General features: G+C 44.9%; 1 protein-coding gene across 5 annotated transcripts in view; it reads right to left on the reverse strand.

Moving 5' to 3' along the window:
• Positions 1–25196, reverse strand: part of LOC135222004 (fatty-acid amide hydrolase 2-like) — a 351694-nt gene that overhangs the window by 246774 nt on the left and 79724 nt on the right. The window lies entirely within an intron of this gene.

The raw sequence follows: 25196 nt of genomic DNA on the forward strand, positions 1-25196 counted from the left end.
CAACCTTGTCCTTTGAGAAGATACTACAACTTTAGCATTTCCTAAAACCAGAACACTTAATCAATATGTACTTCATAGTAAAAAAAAATATAGAAACTGATTTAGTTAATTTTAATTTTGATTATATAGGCAGGCGGGGGTCCCGTTACGATGGCTTGATGATAAGCAAAAATCACAGATAACCAAAAATTGGCAATTTATGACACTTAGGGTGCCGATAACTGGTTGATGGTGCCTTTGTTAGGTATGTATCAGTGCCATAACTCTATTATCAGCACTTATAACCGGAAATCAGTCCATTACAGCACTAAAAATCGCCATAAAACCAGATCGCCATTAACCGATTCTGCCGATAACCAGGGAATGCCTTATGACAAAAATGACATTTTCATAATATAATAAATTTTCATGTATAGTACTTACAAAGTACTAAGTACATAGCTAACCTTTCTACTCGCATGGCAGCCTATTAAAAAATTTGTGGTATTGGTTCTGTTGTTTTGTACATATAGATAACAGGCCCTGTCCACTATCGGAGCACTCAGAATAACAGCTTGGCAGGTAAGCTCAATTTTGTTTGTGTCCTGATGTCCATAAGAAGGGTGTAGGGTGGCCTCTGATTCTGTAATTACATAACTACATCCAAGTTCCAAGAGACCTGGTTGTCCTTCTCCTTTGACGTATCAAAAAACTTGATCAGGTCATTAATATCTGAGTTTGATGAAAGATTTAGGCCTCTATGTTTAAAAACTGAGCTAAGCATATCTCGATACCTCCTACTGGTCGAGGAAGACATATTCCTAGAATTCCTCAGATGTAGGAGGATATCAACATTCTGTAATACAGATGTCTCAGAAGAAGATACGTTGTGTCTGAGGCACCATTGGCAATAGACTACCTACTTGGCCTAGTAGACAAAGCAAGAAGACTTTTGCCTGCAATCTGCAAGTTTCTACAGCTCCTCTTGAAAGGCCTTTGTTCTGACAAGCTTGAAGACATTTTGAAGACTGTCTGGGCAAGAGCAGACAACTGTTGGTGGTATCTTCTGAAGTGGGGTTGTCTGAATAAAAGGATTTTGACGAAGGAAAAATCCATTTCTGGGGGAAGACCTGTGTCGCCCAGTGAAAATTCCTGTAGCTCATTTTTCAAGTATAAATATATCCTACATATACCAGAGAAAAAGCTTACATGGTATGCTGAAGTTACTACCCTCAGCAAAATGGGGCTATAAGGGCCATAGTTGCATTGTGATGGACTTGAAATTTGTTTACCACCTCCCTGATCATGCTAAAGGGTGGAAAAGCATACAAATCTAGATTGGACCAATCTTGCAGCATGGTGTCTGTTGCCCATGCATGAGGAGCTGTGGCTTGGAGGGAGGAATCTGCAAGTCTCTCTTTGAACTGACTGGAGTTCTGCACACCTGGGCTGCTACTCCTGGTTGAAAGAGCGAGGAGGAGTACCCTGCCTCTGACATATCAATTGAAGTACAGCAACTGCAAGATCAAATGTCAGACTTCTGGACCTTTTCAAATGAGTGAGGAAATGAAACTTATACAAAAAAGGGCTGGGAAGAATCTTAGGAGTTGGAGGCTGTAAGGCAAACACCCAAAACGGGTTTGTCTTACTGCCATTTTCTCCTTCCTCCCCTTGATGGAGGAAGAAGTGGGATTGCTGTTATTATTCTAGAAAGAAAATCAGAACATTAGAACGGGTGCTCGATGTGTAGACTAACCACATCAGACAGCAGTTCCAGCAAGTGTAGGTTTGTGTCGTATTCTCTGTCCAAAGGAAGAGAAGTGGGAGGAGGAGGAGGAGGAGGAGGAGGACGAGGAGGAGGAGGAGGAGGAGGAGGAGGAGGGGAGGAGGAGGAGGAGGAGGAGGAGAGGCCAGTCACTCTCGTAATGATCGATTGATTGATTGATTGATCGATTGATTTATAGATTTAAGGCATAATGCCAAGCACTGGGGTAACAAAGGCCATTCAGTGCTGATACAGAAATTGACAGTGAAGAGGTTTCAAAAGTGTAACAGGACGAACATCTCGCAGTTGCACTATGAAAAAATTGTTAGGAGAGGGTGGACACCAAGGTGAAAGAAGGAGAATATGAACAGAGGTACAGTGAAGGAATGAAAGTGGTTGCAGCTAGGGGCCAAAGGGACACTGCAAAGAAACTTAAGTAATGCCTACGCTGCACTGCATGAGGTGCACTGATGGCACTAACCACCTACCAGGCACTTCTCACTTCCAGAACCAAACCTTAAGTGAGATGCAACCTGTCCTGTTAAAGGAGCCAGGTAATAAAACAAAACTTGTTGAGCAGCCACCACACGTCCTAGCAAAAAAGGTTTCAAGGACTTGTGGACAATAGCCCAAAGGTATGAAGACATAAATGTGGTTCGATGAAACCACATCTATTTAGACCGACAGATTCCACCAGAATACAAGTCATGGACTAAGCCCTTCATTTCATGAGCTTTCAGGTGGAGTGTGCAGGTAACGTCACCAACTGCAGGAACCTCCTCCCAATCATCTCACAAAACCAGGAGAAAGAAGTGTCCTTGGGCACGTTAGTACGTAATAGTGAGATGTCATTGACACACATTAGGGATGTCGAGTCTTTCAAAAAGTACAGCAACACCCTAACAGGACAAAGTAATGATTGTTCTGGATTATCAAATACAAAGTCCAAGGAGTAGGTTATCATTAAGGACTCAAATCTGGCCACAGATGCCGGAAGATTTGCAATTCGCTACAACATCTGAGTGTGTCTAGACATTGATCCTCTACTTTTGAAGGGTGACATCAAAGACATTCTATGATCATCTAACGCTGGAGTGAGACGAGATGCGGTCTTGGGAGACAACTGTCCAATGACAAGACAGGAACCCTAAATGAGAGTCAAAGGCCACCCAGGGACCCGGGGTACCTGGGTTGGCAAATCAGAAGTTTCTCATTAGTAGTTGAATCTCGACTGAGGAGAAACAATACACCTTCAGTTGAAAGACTAGGCCAAATATGGATCTACATCTTTCACAACTGAATTGGAGAGAGGCAATTCTTGCAGCTCTGGCTAGAGAAAAAGTCCCATCAATGACACCAACCAATGAAAACTACTCCAATCACTGGAATGAAACTGTGGACAGAAAAAGTTATCCAGCTATTTCCACTGCTGCTCAGCGAGAAAGCCTATGCTTGTAAGGGAAGCTGGATAGTTTTTAGTCGTGAAGCCACAGAACTAGCAGGTCGGGCAAAAGACCAAGTCTTCTGTCATTCATTTTCAATTCAGGGTGAACAAAGTTTGTTGAACACCTTGTGAATTAGAAAAATAACGGAGAGAAGACAAAAACTGTCAAGTTTGTCTCAAAGTCATCACGAGTCATCACAGGGGCCAATGGGTCAGGTGTGATGGAGCAGAATTATAGACTTCTGTTGTGCTGGGTGGTAACCAGAAAGGTAATAGTGAGTCTTCTGAGGCAGATCTCTGTCTGAATGTTCTTGCAAGGGGGTGGGTGTGCAGAGCACAAGACAGAAATCCTAAACAATAGTCAAATGCCTCCCAGAGACCTGGGGTCCCTGTGATGGCAAGACAGGAAGAAGTTTCTTGTCAGTAATAACTTTCAACTGAGGAGAAACAATACTAAGACGATCAATCTCTCCATAAAAGGTTGAGGAAAGAAGCACTCTGTCCCATCACTCAAATCCAGAGGCTGAGTTTGCCTGCCAGTATATTCCATCTAGATGTGTTTGGCTAATACAGCTATCAAGCGCACTTCAGTTACACTTGAGCACCTGCATATTAACCGAAACAGGAGGGAAACGAGACCCTCTTGTTTGGTGATAAATGCACTAATGCAGCATTGTTGCTCAACAACACCCCTGAGTGCCTTAAAACAAATTCCTGAAACACTCCGGAGGCCCAAAAGGCTGTCTTGAGTTTCAGGATGTTGATGAAAAGGTACTTATCACCTTGGCCGCACATCTCTAAGACAATTGTCCTACAGGTATGCACCTATTACTTGGTCTGTGCACCTGATAACAGAAGCATGTCACGAGAAGAATATGCATACATATTCAAAGGTTCCTGTTGATCGAGCACAAGCCTAATTCCTTCCTCATCATTTGAGTGAGGGGAAAGGATTAAGGACTGGAAGTAAACCTCCTCCTTCATTCTCTAATGAAGAGAACTAAAGTGAAGCTGTCCCGAGATGAAGGCTTCTATGGCAGCAACAGGAGACCTAAGACAAATAGCTCTTAGCTGAAATCACAATTTTTTAAAGTAAATTGTATTTTTCCAAACTATTCAAATCTGAGGTCCTTTACAATATGAATTACTTTAAGTGAAGCCTGGACACGGCAGCTGAAATCTTTAAACATGGCAGTTCGGTAGTTAACTACTGGTCTGTTTGTTGGGAATCTCTCCTCACCGAACGTAAACATTCCAATTTGCTTTAGGCCCAGTTAGCAAATTGAGGGGTGGCATGAGGTGGGCAGTCAAGAGTAAAGGACCTCAGGTTTGTATAGTTACAAAAAATAGAATTTAATTTCAATTTGTCCCTAACATGATATGAACAAACCCTCAGTCCTTTACAATTGGAAGACTCACTGATTGGTGGGAGGAATCTGAGAAAGCATCTATGAACCGACTGGGGTTCAACCTACCTGAGATCTTCTTCCGGTCGCAAGGAAGGAAATCCAGCCACTGACATCTAGCAGTGTTAGGAACTGCGAGATCAGAGTCCGTATTCTGGGATTACTCACAAGGGAGAAGTATGTGTCATACTTATGAGAAAGCAAAGAACCAAAATGTCATAGACAATAAAGCAAATAGTACAAGTTATGGGTTTGTCTTATGCCAGAGCCCCCTTCCTTGCCTTGTAAGGGAAGGGGAGGATATTTGCTCCTATTAAGGGGGCTGGCAGGAGCCCCTATAAGTATATGGGGGTATAGGGCGAAAAATGCAGCCATGACAAAATTCATAGAGCTTCGTACAGCAATGCAGAATACGTTTACGAAATATTTTGTCAAAATTCCTCTTACTTTCATAGTTACAGGGTAATTAGTAAACATAACTCAATAGGCCAAAAACATTGATCCGTACAAGAAAATGCAACATGCCTTCTGTTATTGTAAATTTTGATAATTATTGTTAAAGAAATTGTGAGCAATGGCTTCTGTAGCAACTCCATGAGTTGCAGAAGGGAAGTCAGCTACCAACCACAATTCAGTGCGAGCACAAACCTCATGTAGTGTACACGTTTTCGAGATTCACCTGACATTCACTTGTTTTTACGTATGTTTATATTTGTTTCGGCAAGAATTTCATCATTATAAAGAGGAAAAAACAAGCAAAACATCTCGCTAACATACAGACGAAGAAAATTCGCTCTAATATGATTGCAGAATATCATAATACGTATATGCGATATGAGCGTATTTAGTGAAGAGAGAGAGGGAGGGTTGTGTAGTAACATCCTCCATCTTGCTTAACACACACATCATACTGTGCCCCAGGCTACGATCTTTGAGCAAAGGGATCTTCATTTATGATAAATAACATAGGTTTGGTTTATTAATACCCAAAAAGGAATATGAAATTCATAATATAATCATGATTTATTAACATTGTCTTTGTAAAAAGAGAGTACACGTTCAAGTTTCACCTCTGACATTCTCTTGCTTTTACGTTATCTTTTTTTGGGCTAGAATTTCATCATGCCAAGGAGGAAAATACAAGGAAAACATCTCGCTAACATACAGAAGAAGAAAATTCACTGTAATAAGCCGAGATAGTGAAGGAGAGAGAGAGAGTTTTGTAGGAAGGAGTGCTCCATCTTGCCTGACTTAGAGCCCCAGGCTACGATATATGAGGAAAGGCATCATCATTTATGATTAAATTATGATAAATAACAAAGTTTTGGTTTATTAATACCCAAAAAAGAAATATACATTCATAATAATCATTATTTATTAAATTGTCTTTATACACAGTCCTCTCGATGTGCCACGGTACCTGGTGACCGGGGGGACCTCTTCCCAGCCTCAACCCTGTCACATCAACCCTGGGAACCGGTGGATCACCACGAGAGCGATTGCCGGCCTGGTGAGAGTCACCTGAGCAACTCTTGCCAGCTTTCCGCTCCATGCCTGGGCCCTGATGGTGAGAAAGCTAAACGCTCTGGACCCTGGCTGCACAGTCACTGGTAGGTGACCATACACTCGGTGACGCTCACGAGCGAGCGGACCAGATGGTTCCTGGTCCGGAGGTGGAACCTCTGGAGCCGGGAGCAGAGGTACCAGTGGTAGCCGGTACCCCTATGGTCTCCATCATCTTCCCTGGGGAAGGAGAGACAGGCCCCATTCCTGAAGGAATGGGATGACCAGCGGAAGAGACATACCTGTCCCGCTCTTCTTGGGGGGAGGGGGGGGGGGGGGGGGGAGGGGGGGGGGGGGGGAGGCCACCTTCTTCTTCCTCGGCTGGGGGCCTTCAAAGTCAAAGGGGAAGAGGCAGCAGAAGACAACGACGAAGATGAAGACAAAGACGACGACGACACCTTCCTCTTCTTCTTGGACTTCTTCGCCTACTTCCTCAGGACAGCAGACAGGTTTCCCATCCAGGCTGAAGCTGGGGCAGTTGGGGTGGCAACAGGGCTCAACTCCACCTGGCTGGAAGGACCTGCAGGAGCAGCAGCACTTTCATGGGCAGGAACAAGAGCAGCATGTGCAGCAACGGCAACAGGAGGGCGATCCAAAGGGCGAGCTCTTTGGGGCACTTGAGTCAGGGGGCGGGGCGGAGCGAGGACAGCAAAACAGGTGGAGGAAGAACCAGCTCCCTCCAGGGCACACACAGCAACGGAGCTTTTGGACCCAGGCGAGGGGGTGACCATGGTCACGTGCTGAGTATAGACCAGGTGCGGTGGGGCAGCATAACACGGTGTTGAGACGGTTGTAGCTGTCATCGTCTCCACCTCGTGAGTAACTGGGGCTGCAGCAAGATGATGGGCGAGCCCCAGAATACTTGGAGTACCCGGAAGGCTCAGAGCGCGCCACATCTGCTGAAGGTCCCCATCCGCAGAGGCACACACACCTGAGGAAGCAACAGTCGGGTTAAGTGGGGGGAGGGGGTTTCCTGTTTGCCCAGAAGGGGAAGGATCCCACCCTGACCAGACAGAAGACCTCAAGTACAACTCCAGGTCGGGGTGTCACACTCCCTCCTCTGCGCTCAACAAATCGAGCGGAGGGGGACACGTCCCCTGAAGGGGAGAGAACCATATGCGGGAGCTGACGAGGAGGGAGAAAAGATGATGACGTATCAGTCACCAGAGGTGTCCAGGGAGAGCTTTCTGACGACATCTTGGTGGCTCTATGCGGCTTCTTCCTCTTCTCATACAGCTCCCACTGCTCCTCCGACCAAGAGAGACAAATATCATAAGTCAAGGCCCGAGAGCATTCACACCCTCGGCATCTAGTACACAAAGGATGAGGGTCCATGGCACAGCTGGACCTGAAAGCCCCACACTTACGGCCTCCCACTCCAAGGCACACTCTCCGGTTGGATGGGGGGCGAGAGGGCTTCTCTGATTCGTGGGACTGCATATTCAATCCAGCGATGCAATTCAACAAATAAAAAAAAAAAAAATAAGAGTACTTACAATCACTTCACACTAGTACTATTAAGAAACAGGATGAAAATTAAGTAAGCTTGATAACAATCTCACGACAGAGGCGGGCAGAGAGGCAAGCACAAGTCTTCACCCAACGGCGGTCGAAAGCAAAGTGGTATGTTTACCTCCAGTTGGGTGGGACTCCCGGCCATCGGATAAGCAGTAACTGCCGAACTACCTTGTTAGTAAATCTTAAGACTGTCCAGCTGGTGCTGAGTAGTAATTCCTTATGTAAAGGGCCGATGGTTTGTAACATGTCGGAACATATTAGATATTTCTAAAGTAGATACGAGCAGATGATGGCAAATCTTATCATTGCCAATTTAGTGGAACATACGCCGATGCATTTACAGTTTCAATGAATTCTTGTTGTCATAGTAATAGAATAGTAATGATAAAATTGCTCTATGTACTACAAATAGATATGCTAATTTCACTTATTTCCCCGGTTTTGTGTCAGTCTTATACCCAGTTTGGATGGTAAACACATACCAATTGGCAACACTGATAAACAATAGAAGAGCGAGAACAATGCCGTAGGTACTGTTCACAGCAAAACTGTTGATATCCGAGTCAGGAATCTATTATGTACTTTTTCAACAACAAATATTTTCAAATTAATAATCATGAATATGTAAAAAAATTTATACAATTCATGACCTTATACTGCCATTTAACTATTTATTTAAATAATTATCTAGTGCATGGTTCTTCTTCTTCTACCAAAACATCGTACAGGCAGTCCCCGGGTTACGACGGTCTCGGCTTATGACGTTCCGAGGTTACGACGCTTTTCAATTATATTCATCAGACATTATTTCCAGGGTTATGACACGTTCCAGGGTTACGACGCCTACAACGCTCATCTGGCAGATGAAATATGACACCAAAAATGCAAAATAATCAATATTTGAAGGTTTTTTGATGAAAAATGCCATAAGAATGATGTTTACATAGTTTTCAATGCACCCAAAGCATTAAAAGTAAGGTTTTCATAGGATTTTTGAAGATGTTCCGGCTTACGGAACCCCCGTCGTAACCAGAGGACTGCAGGTAGTTTCCTTGAATAAACCATGGTTGGTGTCATTGTTGACGATTGTTGTGAAGAAAGTGCCCCAGCATCTATGGGTACAAGTGGTGGGGGGATTTAGCACATGAAATGGAAAGTTTATTGACACAAGCGACTCCACAAACATCAAGATGGCGTCAATCTTCTGAATTGTTGGTGTTAGGGTAAACAACCAACTGGACTGGCCAACTCACCGACTACCGCATTTTAGCCACCCTCCGAAAAAGTACTTTAACATGCCCTGACACCAGAGATGGTCATCAGTCATGAGTTGTTGTTGGTGAGCAGGAGCTCAAGACCTCTACTCTCCTTTCGAAGTAAGTATTTTCTCCAAAGTTAGAAATTAAGGCCATATATTAAGATTTAAACAGAGGGTAATGAAAAGTGTGGCCAACGCAGTGGACACTTGCACCCATAGACACTGGGGCACTTTCATCACAACAATCGTAAACACGACTTCCAACCACTACTTATCCAAGGGAACTACGGCATTCTTTGCGGCGTTTTGCGCTCTTCAATTGTTTATCAGTGTTGTCAATTGGTGTGTGTTTACCCTCCAAACTGGGTATAAGACTTACACAAAACCGAGAAAATAAGTGAAATTAGTGTAGGCAGTCCCCGGGTTACAACGGTCTCGGCTTACAACGTTCAGAGGTTACGATGCTTTTCAATTATATTCATCAGACATTATTTCCAGGGTTACGACACATGTTCCAGGGTTATGACGCCTACACGCTCGTCTGGCAGATGGAACATGACATTAAAAATGCAAAGTAATCAATATTTGAAGTTTTTTTTTGATGAAAAATGCGATAAGAATGAAGCTTACAACAATTTTCGGCTTACGACGCGTCTCAAGAACGGAACCCCCGTCGTAACCCGGGGACTGCTGTATCTATTTGTACTACAGTGGTCCCCCGTATTTGCGGGGTATGCGTACCAGACACCCCCCGTGAATAGTTAGAACCCACAAATGTTTGGAACCCCTACATAAATGCCAAAAACAGCCTATTTTGTTAGTTAAAACTCAAGAAAAACCACTAAAAATGTTCATACTTGGTTTTTTTAATAGTTTTATAACAAAAAGTGCATTTTAAGATGAAATTGATAAAAAAAACCAGGAATTTGTGGATATTTCTCATAGAAAACTACCGCGATTGCGTGAATTTTCTGCGAATAATGCGGGGAAATGTTCCTGAGAGAAATCCGCGAATGTGTGAGTCCGTGAATCCGGAGAACGCGAATGGGGGGGGCCCACTGTATACTTATATACATATATGTAACAGCAATTTTATTACTGCATTACTATGACAACTAGAATTCATGGAAACAGTTTGTAAATGCATTGGCGTATGTGTGAATCTCCACTAGATTGGCAACGATGAGTCATTTATCGTCGCGTCATCTGCTCGTAAGTACATCATAAATACTTGTAATTTTTCGGGGTTAATTTGGTTGCAAAAAAGGGATAATAGACATGAATTAAATAAACATTTTGAAGTAACAGAGTAAAGTTAAACTAAATAATGAGTAAAGTAAACAATTGAGGGAATAAAGCTTTGCACCTCATAAAGAGTGTAGTCGTCAGCTGCTCATAACTGTTTGTGGAGTGCGTGCTTAGGAACCAGGAACAGCAATGTGGTGCAAGTGCAATTTGGAGTGAATTAAGACCAAAATGTGTTTAATTACAATCAAATAAGCACTGTGGAGTTTCAGTTGTGATGGCAGTAAGGATAAAACCATCGATTACAAGGTAAAAATGAATTCAGTTCAAACCATGACCCGGGAATAAAAAGTTTCATACTTTCACTAATATAGGCATCAAAATGTTTTATTGTGCTGATTACAACTGCAATCTTGAGTAAGATCAATAAACATTACATAGGGTAAACAACGGCAGACAATCCATCGTCATCGCTCTGGCCAGGCCTTATTCACTTGATATTTAATTTTTGAAACAAAAATACAATTACAACCTTAAGCATACCTTTCAAAAGATTGAAAAGTTTCGTCAACATAATGTGATACATGAAAGCCCCATACGAACTAAAATATGCATGTGAGCTCTTCGTAAAATATGTTTTCAAGGCAGTTTTGAAATCCAATATGGCGGCAATCATGTGGCTGGCCGTTCTAACCACAGACAATCCACCATCTTTCCCAGCCTTCCCAGCACTCATTTGAAAAATGTTAGCGTATACAAGTAACGTTTATTGATCTTACTCAAGATTGCAGTTGTAATCAGCACAATTTGCAGTTGTAATCAGCACAATAAAACCACATTTTGTTGCCTATATTAGTGAAAGTATGAAACTTTATTCCCGGAGTCATGGTTTGGAACTGAATTCATTTTTACCTTGTAATCAGTGGCATCATCCTTACTGCCATTACAACTGAAATTCCATAGTGCTTATTTGATTGTAATTATAAACATTTTGGTCTTAATTCACTCCAAATTGCACTTGAACCACGTTGCTGTTAATGGTTCCTAAGCATTCACTCCGCAAACACAGTTACGAGCAGCAGACGACTACACTCTTTGTGAGGTGCAAAGCTTTATTCCCTCAATTGTTTACTTTACTCATTACGTATTTAATTTAAGTTTACTTCAAAATGTTTATTTAATTCATGTCTATTATCCCTTTTTTGCAACCAAATTAACCCCGAAAAAATTACAGATATTTCTGAAGTACGAGCAGACGATGGCAAAAAGACTCATCGTTGCCAATCTAGTGGAGCTTCACACATACGCCAATGCATTTACAAACGTTTTTCCTTGAAATCTAGTTGTCATAGTAATGCAGTAATGATAAAATTGCTGTAATATGCATATACAGTGGTACCTCGAGATACGAAATTCATCAGTTCCAAGGCGCCCTTCGTATCATGAATTTTTCGTATCTTGAACCGCATTTTACATGTAAAATGGCTAATCCGTCCCAAGCCCTCCAAACACACCCCAGTAAATTTCATAATAAAGCTAAATTGACCTATAAACAATGAAATACTACAACAATTTGGACCATACAATACCTAACTTAATACGGACTACTAATTACCTGTAAATAAAAGTGTATTAGTGTATGGTATACAGAAATACTGTACGTATGTAGTAAAATGTGGAAGCTTACCTTTCGAGTGAGGCTATCTCCGAAAGTGGCGACAGAGGAGGAGGACAAACGGCAGATACATACACTTAACTTTACGAAACACACAAAAAAATGTCAGAAAAACAAACTAAACTTTACAACACACATTAACAAAATGATATTGTTAAACTACAATAAAGTTTTGTACATACTTACCGGCAAGATTATATACTTAGCTATAGTCTCCGACGTTCCGACAGAATTTCAAATCTCGCGGCACACGCGACAGGTAGGTCAGTGGTTACCTTACCCGCGTGGGTGGCTGGGGCGTATGAACCAATCTATCTCTCCAGCCAGATTTTTCTCTTTCACCTGTCTCCTGAGGGGAGGCTGGGTGGGCCATTAGACGTATATATCTGCCAGGTAAGTATGTACAAACTTTATTGTAGTTTAACAATATCATTTTTGTTGACATGAACTTCCCTGCCAGATATATACTTAGCTGATTGGCACCCTTGGTGGAGGGTTAAGAGACAGCTAAAGTAATAAGGAGAGATAAGAAACAACTGATGTTGTAGGATATAAATAACCTTGGTTCTTACCTGTTCAGGCAGAAGACTTCATTGATATTATCTCTGAGTCTGCGTTGCCTGGAGAGCTACAGCTAGGACGTGACCTGATGCTGAAAGACTCTCGGATCTACCACTGGTATGTGATCCCTTTGTGTGGTAGAATCCAAGTCGGATCCTGTTAAAGGGAGTTCGTCCCTACTTAACAGGTCCTAACCACTACTACTGCAAGGAGCCACACTCATCAGACCACCTAACCAAACTACTAAAGATTAGTATTACGACCTAAAGAGATGCCTTCATGCATCCTCTTTAAGGCAACCAACAAACAACAAATACAAGGGGGAAAAATTTATACTACTAAACAGGATGAGTTCCAGCTCCCTGCCCCAGCACTGAATCCGCAGATACGTACGGGCCCAAGGCGAAGCATTTTTTCATAAGTGATTCTCACATCACTTAAGTAGTGGTTCCCGCGAACACTGACCTGACATCTCCAGAATGTTGTCTCCATCAGATTTCGCACGGACATATTCTGTTGAAAGCAAGAGAAGTTGCTATGGCTCTTACTTCGTGTGCTTTCACTTTAAGAAGCCTAAGATGTTCTTCTCTGCAGGATCCGTGTGCTTCTTTGATGAGGCTTCTCAAGAAGAAGGACAATGCGTTCTTCGACAATGGACGAGTAGGGTCTTTTACTGAACACCACAGGACCTCTCGGTTGGCTTTCAGTTGCTCTTTCTTCTTAGGTAGTATTTCACCATTCTCACTGGGCAAAGAGTTCTCTCGGGTTCTTCTCCTACCAAAGAAGATAACCCACGAATCTCGAAGTTCTTGGGCCATGGACTTGATGGGTTCTCATTCTTTGCAAGAAAACCAGGAAGGAAAGAGCAAATGAGAGAGTCCTCCTTAAAACCCACATTACCATCAATCGCCTGAAGCTCACTCACTCTTCTGGCGGAAGCTAGAGCCATCAAAAACAGAGTCTTCCTGGTAAGGTCTCTGAATGAGGCTGAATTTAGGGGGTTCAAACCTAGAGGACCCAAGGAATTGAAGACTACATCAAATTCCAGCTAGGTGTCTAGGATACTGCATTTTCGTTGTATTAAACGACCTAATAAGGTCCTGTAGGTCCTTATCTTCCGATAAGTTGAGGCCCCTGTGCCTGAAGACATTCGCCAACATACTACGATAGCCTTTAATCGTCGAAACGACTAAGCCACATTCTTGTCTTAAGAATAAAAAGAAAGTCTGCAATTTGATTTCACAGAGGTACTGGAAGAGGAAACGTTATTCCTCTTGCACCATCTTCTGAAGACATCCCACTTCGATTGGTACACTCGTAATGTGGAAGACCTCCTCGCTCTAGCGATTGCCTTAGCAGCTGCTGACGAAAAAGCCTTTCGCTCTGACCAGTTTCTGGACAGTCTGAAGCCAGTCAGACTGAGAGCGGGGAGGTTTTTGTGGTACTGTTGAAGTGGGGGCTGTCTGGAGTAGATCGCTCCTTAGAGGAAGCGATCTTGGAAAATCCCACTAGCCATTCCAGCACCTCTGTGAACCAATCTTGTGCTGGCCAAAAGGGAGCTATCAAAGTCATCCTCGCGGAATCTGACTCTGCGAACTTTTGTAAAGTCAACCCCAGAATCTTGAAGGGGGGGAAACGCGTATACATCGAGTCCTTTCCAATCGAGTAGGAGAGCGTCTATCCCTATTGCTCCTGGATCCGAGATGGGAGAGCAATACAGATCCAGTCTTTTGTTCTTTGCAGTTGCAAACAGGTCTAAGAGAGGCCTGCCCCACAACTTCCAAAGGCTCTGGCAAACATCTTGGTGCAGAGTCCACTCTGTGGGAAGGACCTGATCTTTCCTGCTGAGGAGATCTGCCCTTACATTCCTTTCTCCCTGTACGAATTCTGGTGAGAAGTTTTATCCCCCTTTCTTCTGTCCACAGAAAGAAGATCTCTTGCTGTTTCGTACAGAGAGAAGGAATGCGTCCCCCCCTGTTTCCTGATGTATGCCAGAGCCGTGGTGTTGTCCGAGTTTATTGCACAACTGCTCCTGTCACATCTGACTCGAACTCCTTCAGAGCAAGCACACGGCTATTAGTTCTTTCCTGTTGATGTGCCAGGAAGGACTGGTCCCCCATCCAGGTTCCTGACACCTCCTTGGTTCCCAGAGTCGCCCCCAACCTGTTTCCGACGCATCGGAGAACAACACCAGCTGGGTTTCTGGGATTGAAGAGGCAGTCCCTGCGAGAACTTGTCGGGATCCGCCCACCATGCTAACTCCTTCTTGATTTGAAGAGTAATTGACAGGGAGAACTTCAAATCCTTGAGAAGGACGACTCCAATTCCGATGAAGAAAGAATTGGAGCGGTCTCAGGTGCAACCTTCCTAGGGAAACAAATTGCTCCAGTGAGGAGAGCGTCCCCAGCAGACTCATCCACTCCCTCACTGTGCATACTTCTTTCCCTAAGAAGGTTGTTACTTTTCGAGTCCCCGGGCTATCCTCTCCTGTGACGGAAAAGCCCACCCGAAAACTCAGAGAGTTCATCTGGATCCCCAGATAAACGCACTCTTGAGCGGGAATCAGACTTGACTTCTGCAGATTGACCAGAAGTCTCCTAAGGAATAAGTCAAATCCAGGGTTTTCTTCAAGTCCTTCAGACAACGATCTCTGGAATTGGCCCTTATAAGCCAATCGTCGAGATAGAGCGAAATCCTCACCCCTTCCAGGTGAAGCCATTGTGCCACTTCCTCATGATGGCCGTAAAGACTTGGGGGGCCGTGGAGAGGCCAAAACACAGGGCCCTGAATTGGAAGATCTTCCCCCCATCATGAATCTTAGAACTTCCTCGAGGAAGGATGGATTGGTACGTGGAAGTAAGCGTCCTGTAAGTCCAAGGACACCATCCAGTCCCCTGGGACGGAGTGCTGCTAACACCGAGGCAGTGGTCTCCATCGTGAACTTTCTTCTTCTTTTCGACGAAGAAGTTCAGGGCGCTTACATCCAACACCGGTCTCCATCCCCCTGAGGATTTCGGAACTAGACAGGTCGGTTGTAAAAGCCTGCCGAAAGATGATCTGCCACTAGTTCGATTCGCCTCCTTTTCCAGCATCTGATTCTACCGCTAGTCGGAGGGCTTGATTCATGATGGGGTCCCTGTATCTGGCCGTCAACTCCCTCGGGGTATTCGTCAAGGGAGGCCTCGAAGAGAACGGGATTAGATAGCCCTTCCTCAAAATTGACAGGGTCCAGGCATCTGCGTCTTTCTGGGCCCAGACTTCTGCAAACTGTAAAAGCCTGGCGCCTACAGTTGTCTGAAGGACTTGAGTCTTACTTGGGAGGTTTGATTGACTTCGTAAAAGTCCTCCCTCTTCTGTTTGGTTTCCGACCTACTGAACGAAGAGGATCTAGAGGTAGATGTCCCTCGAAAGGGTTCCTGAGAGGTCGGCTTAGCTTTCTTTGTCTTAGTCTGGAAGGTAGGGCGCGGCTTTCCTTGCAGACTGTGCTAGAAGGTCCCTGCGTAGCTTGGCAGAGAGAGCCTTCGAAATGTCTTGAACCAGGTGTTAGGAAACAGCTGTGTAGAGAGGGGTGGGGGCAAAAAGCAAAGACGATCTCTGAGCATGTGAGACCGGACTTTGTTAAAAATGAGCAAAAAACTGATCTTTTCTTCAAGACCCCTGCTCCAAACAGTTGAAGCTATTTCGCTGGCCCCATCTCTCACCGATTTATCCATACAGGATAAGACACAATTCAAATCCTCCGAGACGTGTCCGGTCCTTGAGTTTTCTTGGCTAGGACTCCGAGGGACCAATCGAGAAAGTTGAAAACTTCCAAGACTCTAAAAATGCCTTTTAGAATGTGATCCATTTTCATTCATTGCCCACGTAGTTCTGGCCGAATTCAAGCTGATCTTCTATGGCGTCTACTAGTGCCGAAAAATCTGCGTCAGCTGAAGACGGAAAGGCCCAGTCCCAAAGGGTTCTCCTGTCTATACCAAAATCCTGTCCTTCCTGAAAGCTTCGACGGAGGGAAGGCAAACATTGTTTTCCCCGCTTCCTCTTTAGTACGCATCCATGAACCGAAACTCTTGAGCGCTTTCTTCATAGAAAGAGTCGGCTTCATTCTCACACAGAAGATCCTTTCGTTGCTTTCGCTGTGGAGAACAACGAGTGTGGAGAAGGAGGAGCAGTAGGGCTCAAAGACTCTCCGAACTCCTGAAGGAGAAGTTCTGTGAGCTTCTTGTACGAAGAAACTGTTGCCGATGTATTAGTTTCTTCCTCAGAGGCTTCCTGGTCTTCTTGAGGAGGAGAACGGGGATGAGGATCCTTATGAGATCCTTAGATGATTTCCTAGCTGGGGTACAGTGCGATGAAGGAGACAAAACGTCTTGAATGAGGAGAAGATTCCAAAGTAGAAAGGCGTACAGGAGAACGACGAGTTGTAAAAGAAGGACGCTTATCCGAAAAATTCTTGTCTAAACTCGCATTCTCTAGAAAGACCACGTCTATCCCTAGGGAAACTACGAGAGGGAGAGCGCCTGCTAAGATCCTGTCGCCGATCGTGAGGAGAGCGGCTACTAGTCGCCGAGCGCCTATCTGTCACAGGGCGCTTAGTGGATCCTGGCGCCTACCAAGCGGCGAAACATTGCTAAAAATAGGGCGCCTTTCAGGAGCAGGGCGCTTTAGAGGCTCTTGATGCCTACGAAGCGGAGAGCGGCTGCTACGCTCCGAGCGCTTAAACGAAACAGGGCGTTTCTGCGAGATCTTGGTCCTTACCAAGGGAGACGTCTGTAAGGCTCCCGAGCGCCTAACAGAATCAGGGCGCTTGAGGCGTTCTTGACTTCTAGCAAGAGGAGACCGATCAGGAGTAGGGAGTCTCGAGAACGAAGAGCGCCTACTAGGCAGAACGAAGCAAACGAGGATCAAGGTGTCTTTCTCAGGAGAACAGCTACTAAAACGAATGACGCTTACCAGGAGCAGGGCTCCTACTAGACTCTTGATGTCTTAGGGGAGGAGCAGCAACTCCGTGCGATGAGCGCCTACCAGTCCCACGTTATCGACGCCCACCCCGACTACAGTAGTCGGAAGGAGAAGTGCGCCTACTTTCAGAAGGGCATTCCCTAGGTTCTCTGAGAAGACGAGGAGAAGAAAGAGAGACGGAGACGACGAACCAAGTCTTCTATGACCTGAGCGACTCTCTCTTCTTGCACGAACTCTAGAAGAAGGAGAAACAGAAGGGCTGAGCGTCTACCCGAGGCAGGAATCCGATTTGAGGAAATATCTTCATAGTCCAAGGAGCGCCTATCCGTCGAATGGCGTCTCGACACCTCCGAGCGGGAGTGGTGTTCCTCTCGTGAAATGTTACGATGAGTAGAAGAATCCTCAAAAGAAGGAGAACGCCGATTACAAGGAGAGCGCTCTTCCGACGAAACGCGCCTCGATCTCTTTGATCGGGAGAGACAAATCCTTCCTTCTACGCGATCTCGATGCCAAGGAGTCCGCCAAGGCTGTGATCTGAGCTTGTAGGCCACTAGTACTCGAGAAGAAGAGTCCCCAGGATCTTCTTCCGAAGCAAGCTCAGCGCGAGGCGCGGGAGAGGAGGAGGGCGATCACCGGATCTCCTAGGCTTCTTTGCTTGCAAGGAAGCTACATCAGAAAAGTCTTCTGGCTGGACGCTAAACGTACTGAAGGGAGCCTCCGCAGCCCTCTTCAACGGGCGTGACGCCTCCTTAGAGCTCCACCCACGCTTCGGCGAAGGAGAAGAGGAGATGACGAAAACATGGCGAAGAATATTCTTCTTCTTACGATCCAAGGCAGCCTGGGAGCGAACTTCAGGATCTGCCGAGGGGGGACGCCTGCCGGTGGGGCTCTCCCTAGCCCTCCTGCGGCTTTCGACTTTCCTCCTCCACTGGAACTGGAGTCTGGAGGTCTAGGCTGGAGGCACTAAGGAGCCGGAGGTCAGACGCACCCTCCACATCACTGGGTACACTGCACTTATCATCACTGACACTTCTTACCTTGCTCAGTACGAAGATTCTTGTCTTCCTTAGAACACAAGGAAGCTTTTGAGGCCGCCGCCTCCGAAGACGAATCTACGGCTTCGGTGCGGGGAGCAGGAGCTGAGACCTGGGAGGAAGGTTCTAAAACTACATTAATGTTAGTTTCATTCTCACTCATTCTGACCTGCTCGAGCTCCTTGAAGAAGCTTTACGTACCCTATCCCTTTCAAGTTTCCTAATATAAGAAGAAAGAGCCTTATATTCATCTTCGTTCAAAAACCTCACACTCTTGACACGGGTTACTAAACGAACATTCATTCCCCTACATTTAACAGAAAGTGTGAGGGTCCACCGCAGCTTTCGGTAACCTCACCTTACATCCATCGGTCACACATACTCTAAACAAAACCGGAGTTTTGGAAACAGAATCAAAATCAGACATTCTACAGGAAAATCCAGCGCAAAGTCAATAACGGTCCACAATCAGCGTATGCCTAAGCCAACATAGAGCGAATACGTCACCAAAATGTTCAAATCAATCCCCAGGCAAGCGAGAAATGAAGAATATATCGGAAGAAACGACAACAGTTTGTTATCGCTTCAGCGACAGAAAAAAAAATCTGGCTGGAGAGATAGATTGGTTCATACGCCCGCCACCCAGCGGCGGGTAAGGTAGACCACCTGACCTACCTGTCGCGTGTGCCGCGAGATTTGAAATTCTGTCGGAAACGTCGGAGGACTATAGCTAAGTATATATCTGGCAGGGAAGTTCATGTACAAACTGTAACACTTAACTTTACAAAAAACTTAAAACTGAATTTTTTTTTTTTTTTTGTCTTTTTTTTTATTTTTACATTTTTTTTTTGTTTTTACTTTTTATACTTTACGTATTTTACAAAGTTTCAATTTCTTCACCACCGAATGGATGCCAGTCCGTTTACGGAATTTTTCTAACCAAAAAACCCCCCCCCATGAGAAAGCCTTGAACTCTGGGGTTGCCGTCGATGTCCCTTCTCCTCCGTCGTCTTCCGCTTGGGCAATCAAATCGCCGAAAATAGCGCTGGCCTTCTGGCAGATTGCCGTCTTGGTTATCGTTTCGCCATCGATTTCTTTGTCCTCAATCTATAGAAGAAGCAGCCTTTCCATTTCATCATGCACATGGCTCCTCTTGTTGGACAAAATAGTCACGCCCTTGGAAGGTGTAGCTGCTTTGATGGCTTCCTTCTGCTTAAGGATGGTGCCTATTGTCGACGGATTTCGGCCGTATTCCTTAGCGATCACACTCAACCGCAAGCCAGCTTCATACTTTTTTATAATCTCCATTTTTGTCTGCATAGAAAGCATTCTCTTCTTTCTGTGAACTTCAGCAACTTTCTTGGGACCCATGACTATACTGTACGTAATTAAGTAATGTAGTACATATACTAATTAGGTTCTCACACAACACAATAAAGTAGCACAACGAAATCACTAACACGAATTTACGTTAAACAAAATCGTATATGTGAACGAACGAATTCCACGTGTGTACAATAACAATAACACTGGTAAGAAGCAATGGCTGAAGAAGAACGCTGCTACGTACTAGTACGTAGATGCATGATGGGAGGGATGATGACCAATAGGAGAGGATGATCTCATGGCGGTGACTAGCATCAGGAACCAATGGGAGAGTGGGAGGATAGTGGCGAGTCTACTCAGTTGGTAGCGCGCGAGTTTCAAAATTGTTATCGGTAGTCCGGGTAAATCTCGGACTACAGCAACAACCTTTCGTATCTTGAGCAATTTTCGTATGTAGAGCCGTAAAATTTTTCGTATTTGCTTTCATATCTCCGAGTTTTTCGTAAGTTGAGCCTTTCGTATTTCGAGGCGGTACCACTGTATGTATACTACAAATAGATATGCTAATTTCACTTATTTCCCCAGTTTTGTGAAAGTCTTATACCCAGTTTGGAGGGTAAACACATACCAATTGACAACACTGGTAAACAATTGAAGAGTGCAAAATGCCGCAAAGAATGCTGTAGTCCCCTTGAATAAGTACGAATAAGTACTGGTTAGAGGTTGGGTTTACGATTGTTGTGATGAAAGTGCCCCAGCGTCTATGGGTACAAGTGGTGTGTGGATATAGCACAGGAAATGGGAAGTTTGTCGACACAAGCGACTCCGCAAACATCGAGATGGCTTCAATCTTCGAAATATTTGTTGTTGTAAGTAAAAACTTCGAAATAGTTTTGGGGTAGTGTGCACTGCGTTGGCCACACTTTTTATTACCCTTTGTTTAAATCTTAAAATATGGCCTTAATTTCTAACTTTGAAGAAAATACTTACTTCAAAAGAAGAGTAGAGGTCTTCAGCTCCTGTTATCACCACCAACAAATCATGACTGATGACCATCTCCGTGTCAGGACATGTTACAGTTCTTTTTCAAAGGGTGGCCAAAACCGCGGTAGTCGGTGAGTTGGCCAGTCCACTCGGTTCTTTACCCTAAGTAAAAAATTTGAAAGCGCCATGGAGGTATGTTTGCACTGCGCATGGCTAGACTTTCATTAACCTCATTTTAATCTTAAAATATAACATTAATTTCTAACTTTGGAGAAAATAGTTACTTCGAAAGGATAGTAGAGGTACTGAGCTGTTGCTCTCACCAAACTAGGGTAAACAATCACGGACGATCACCATCATCACGCTGGATGGGTCTTATTCACTCGATATTTAATTGGGGTGAAACAAGAAATACAATTACAACTCTAAGCATACCATTCACAAGATTGAAGTTTCGTCAAGATAATGTGATATATGAAAGCCCCATACGAACTAAAATAAGCAAGTGACGCATTTCATAAAATATGTTTCAAAGCAGTTTTGAAATCCAATATGGCAGCTATCGTGTGGCTGGACGGGTCTGGTCACGGATGGACACCATCTTCCCCAGCCCTCATTTGAACAATGTTAGCATATAGTATATGTAATGTTTATTGATCTTACTCAAGATTGCAGTTGTAATCAGCACAATAAAAATGATATTGTTAAGATACAATAAAGTTTTGTACATACTTACCTGGCAGATATATACTTAGCTATAGACTCCGTCGTCCCCGACAGAAATTCGAATTTCGCGGCACACGCTGCAGGTAGGTCAGGTGAATCTACCGCCCCTGCCGCTGGTGGCAGAATAGGAACGATTACGTTCTAGAACCAGATTTTCTCTTCCACCTGTCTCCTGAGGGAGGTTGGGTGGGCCATCAATCGTATATATCTGCCAGGTAAGTATGTACAAAACTTTATTGTATCTTAACAATATCATTTTTGTACATGGAAACTTACCCAGCAAGATATATACTTAGCTGATTGACACCCTTGGTGGTGGGAAAGAGACAACTATTTACTGAATAGACCAGGTAAAAAAAAAAACAACACATTCGTAGGTAAAAAATAAATAAATAAAACCTTGTTCCTACTTGATTCAGGCGGAAGCCTCCATGGCTAATGCCTAGAATCTGCTTCGCCTCAAGAGCCTCAGCGAGGATGTGACCTATGGCTAAGAGTTCTTGTGGGTCTGTCGATGGGGTCTTATCCATTTACTCGACAGAGCCTCTTACATGACAATATGCCTATGCCTAGTGGCATAATTAAGGAGCACAACACCGATCCCGATCACCTGATCCTAACACGAGGGTTAGTGCTTAAGTTGAAAAGAGTTATCTACAAACTCCTTTCAAACAACCCAAAGAAAAAACACGACGTTAAATAAAATTTAACTCACTAGATAAGGATCAGTATCTGCTCCCTATCCCAGCAATGTATCCGCAGACACGTATCAACCAAGAGAGAAGGATCCCTCGAAGGTTATCTTGACATCCTTCGGATAATGGGAAGTCAACACAGAGTTGCATCTCCCGTATGTGACAGCTAATATGTCCTTATGACATATTGTTAGGGAAAGAACAAGAATTCGGAAACCTCGCACTTCATGCGCTTTTAATTCTCAGCTGTTTGAAGGAATCATCAATGCACTTATCAAGTGCTTAGGAGATCACAATGTCTCAAAGAAGGCCAGGGCGTTCTTTGATATAGATCTCTTCTGGGTGAAGCCTGGAGCCTGGCTAGCGCTTGGCAGGCGCCTAGCGCCTGTCTAGCGCCTCGCGCCTGGCTGGAGCCTTGCGCCTGAATGGCGCCTAGAGCCTGGCTGGAAGCCTCGCGCCTAGATGGCGCCTTGCGCCTGGCTGGCGCCTCGCGCCTGGCTGGTGCCTGATTGGCTCCTCCTTCCTGGCTAGCGCCTCGCGCCTGGCTGGAGCCTTGCGTCTGGCTGGTGCCTTGCGCCTGGAAGGCACCTGGAGCCTGGCAGAAGACTTCATGATTACTGTCTATGAGTCTGCATGCCTCAAGAGTTTCAGCGAGGTAGGACCTATGGACTGACAAACCCTTCTGGATCATGTCAATGGGGGCTAGCCCGCTTACACGACAGAGCCTTCTCGGATCGTGCCAATGGGGGCTGACCCACTTACATGGCAGAGCCTTACCTGTATCATATCAATGGGGGACTAGTCCCTCTTACATGACAGAGCTTTAGGTTTCTCTTACTGGAAGGAGCCTTGCGTCTGGATGGATCCTCAATCCTGACTGGAGCCTAGCCTTGAAGGAGCCTGGCACCTGGATGGCGCCTGGCTGGCTTCTAGAGGCCTGGCTGGCTCCTAGAGCCTGGCTGGCTCTTAGAGCCTGACCTGGCTCCTAGAGCCTGCCTGGCTCCTAGAGCCTGCCTGCTCCTAGAGCCTGCCTGGCTCCTAGAGCCTGGCTGGCTCCTAGAGCCTGGCTGGCCCCCTAGAGCCTGGCTGGCTCCTAGAGCCTGGCTGGCTCCTAGAGCCTGGCTGGCTCCTAGAGCCTGGGCTGGCTCCTAGAGCCTGGCTGGCTCCTAGATGCTGGCTGGCTCCTAGAAGCCTGGCTGGCTCCTAGAGCCTGGCTGGCTCCTAGAGCCTGGCTGGCTCCTAGAGCCTGGCTGGCTCCTAGAGCCTGGCTGGCTCCTAGAGCCTGGCTGGCGCCTTGCGCCTGGCTTGGCTCCTCCACACTTGCTGGAGCTTCGAGCTTGGAAGAGTCTCTAGGCTGTCTGACGATGTCCACATCGGACATCTATTATATCTGTCCGATTTGTTCGCCTCTGGCGCATTTGCGCCAGGTTGGAGGCCCGCTCCTTCTCAGTATGCCGAACCATGACAGAGTTCCTTGGAACTGTCCGCCTCTGGCGTTTTTTCGCCTGTATTGGCATTTGGCGCTTGGCTGGCGCTACATTGTCCGAGAGTCCTGAACAACCACATAGTTTATCAGGAGACTGGAGAAGGGTGGAAGAAATTCTTCCCCTTTGTTGAGCTTTTGGCCCCTGGCAAGGGGAGGTGATTTTAGTCAGCTACACCCAGTAGACGACAGGATATCTAACAACACGAGAGAGAAGAGTCTTCCAACTCCGAGGAGGATCCTTCGTGAAAACACTTCTTTTGCTAACGAGATCTCTTCTTACATGTTGATGAGGTTCCTCGTTGCAGAATCTTCCCTATCCTTGCCCGAAGGAAGGGAAGGAGTCTGGAAGTCGAAGGGAGACTCTGAGCTGAAATTGGGCGGAACCCTGATTTCTAGCTCTTATTGTATCCTTCTGAATACCTTCTGGGAAGCATTTTGAGCCCTCATCGCACCCCGAAGACTCTGTAGGCAAACGTTTAAACCATCTCTTCTTCTGTAGATGAAAATGTAAGTACCCTGCCTGGGCAACTAAACTTCTCTCTGAAAGCGTTGCGTCAGGAATAGAGGGATTATTTCTTTTGCAGACATACTATGCTGGCAGAACCCATTGCCGAGTCTCCATTGAATCTGATGCGAGATTCCAATGCACAAAAAATTCACTTGTCTTCTTGGTCGTTTAGGGCTAAGAGAAACAAAGAATTCCTTCATAAACTTCCTCAAAGAAGTCAGATGAGGAGCAGTTCCATTTTGTCGGAACACGGAATCTGTGGCCACAAAAAAAAAAAAAAAAAAAAAATCCCATTCGAAGTACATGATATCCTACTCTTGTCGTATTGGGGTATCGTATAAGATCCCGAAGATCTTAATCCTCTGTTATCTCTAATTCCCTTTGTAGAGACAGAGTATGGCCTTTAACTGCGTTCTTTGATAGCAGATATATACATAGGTGATTCTTCCCTCTGAAAGTGAAGAAAAAACCTCGCTATGTGGTTCACAGAGGTATCGGAAGAGGACAGTTTCCTCATTCCTAACACGATCTGCAGCAATTCTATGTCTTAGCCATGACTATTTGTCATTTACCTTGAAAAAACCTCTCATTCATGTCCCACTTCTGGTCAGTCTGCATGCGGACAGACTCAGAGTGGAGAGGTTTTATAGGTCTATTTATAATAGATTCTGATAGAATATCCAGATACTCTTGGAAAAGCCTTACGAAACATGCTGTGAGAAGAACGTGACTTCTGTGAATCCAACCTCTCTAAGGCCAAAATGAGGCATACATCCTCTCTTTCCTTTGACGCCCAACAATTATCTTAATATCTGTTAAGAATTTATAACTAGGGGAAAAAAGGCTAAAGTTTATTCCCCTTCCCTTTTAAATTTAAAGATGTCTTATATGCTACCTCTCTGGTTCGAGGAAAAAGAAGCAGTCTAAAGGAAGCCTGTTCGTCTTCTACCTTACAAAGAGATCTATGAAGAAGACTTTCCGCAGGTTCTCACAACTCTTTTCCAATAAATGTTAGACATACGTTAACAGTTATTATCTTCGATCGAGAAGGTTCTCACGGACAT

The sequence above is a fragment of the Macrobrachium nipponense genome, chromosome 3 (assembly GCF_015104395.2).
Source record: "Macrobrachium nipponense isolate FS-2020 chromosome 3, ASM1510439v2, whole genome shotgun sequence".
Classification (NCBI taxonomy): Eukaryota; Metazoa; Arthropoda; class Malacostraca; order Decapoda; family Palaemonidae; genus Macrobrachium; species Macrobrachium nipponense.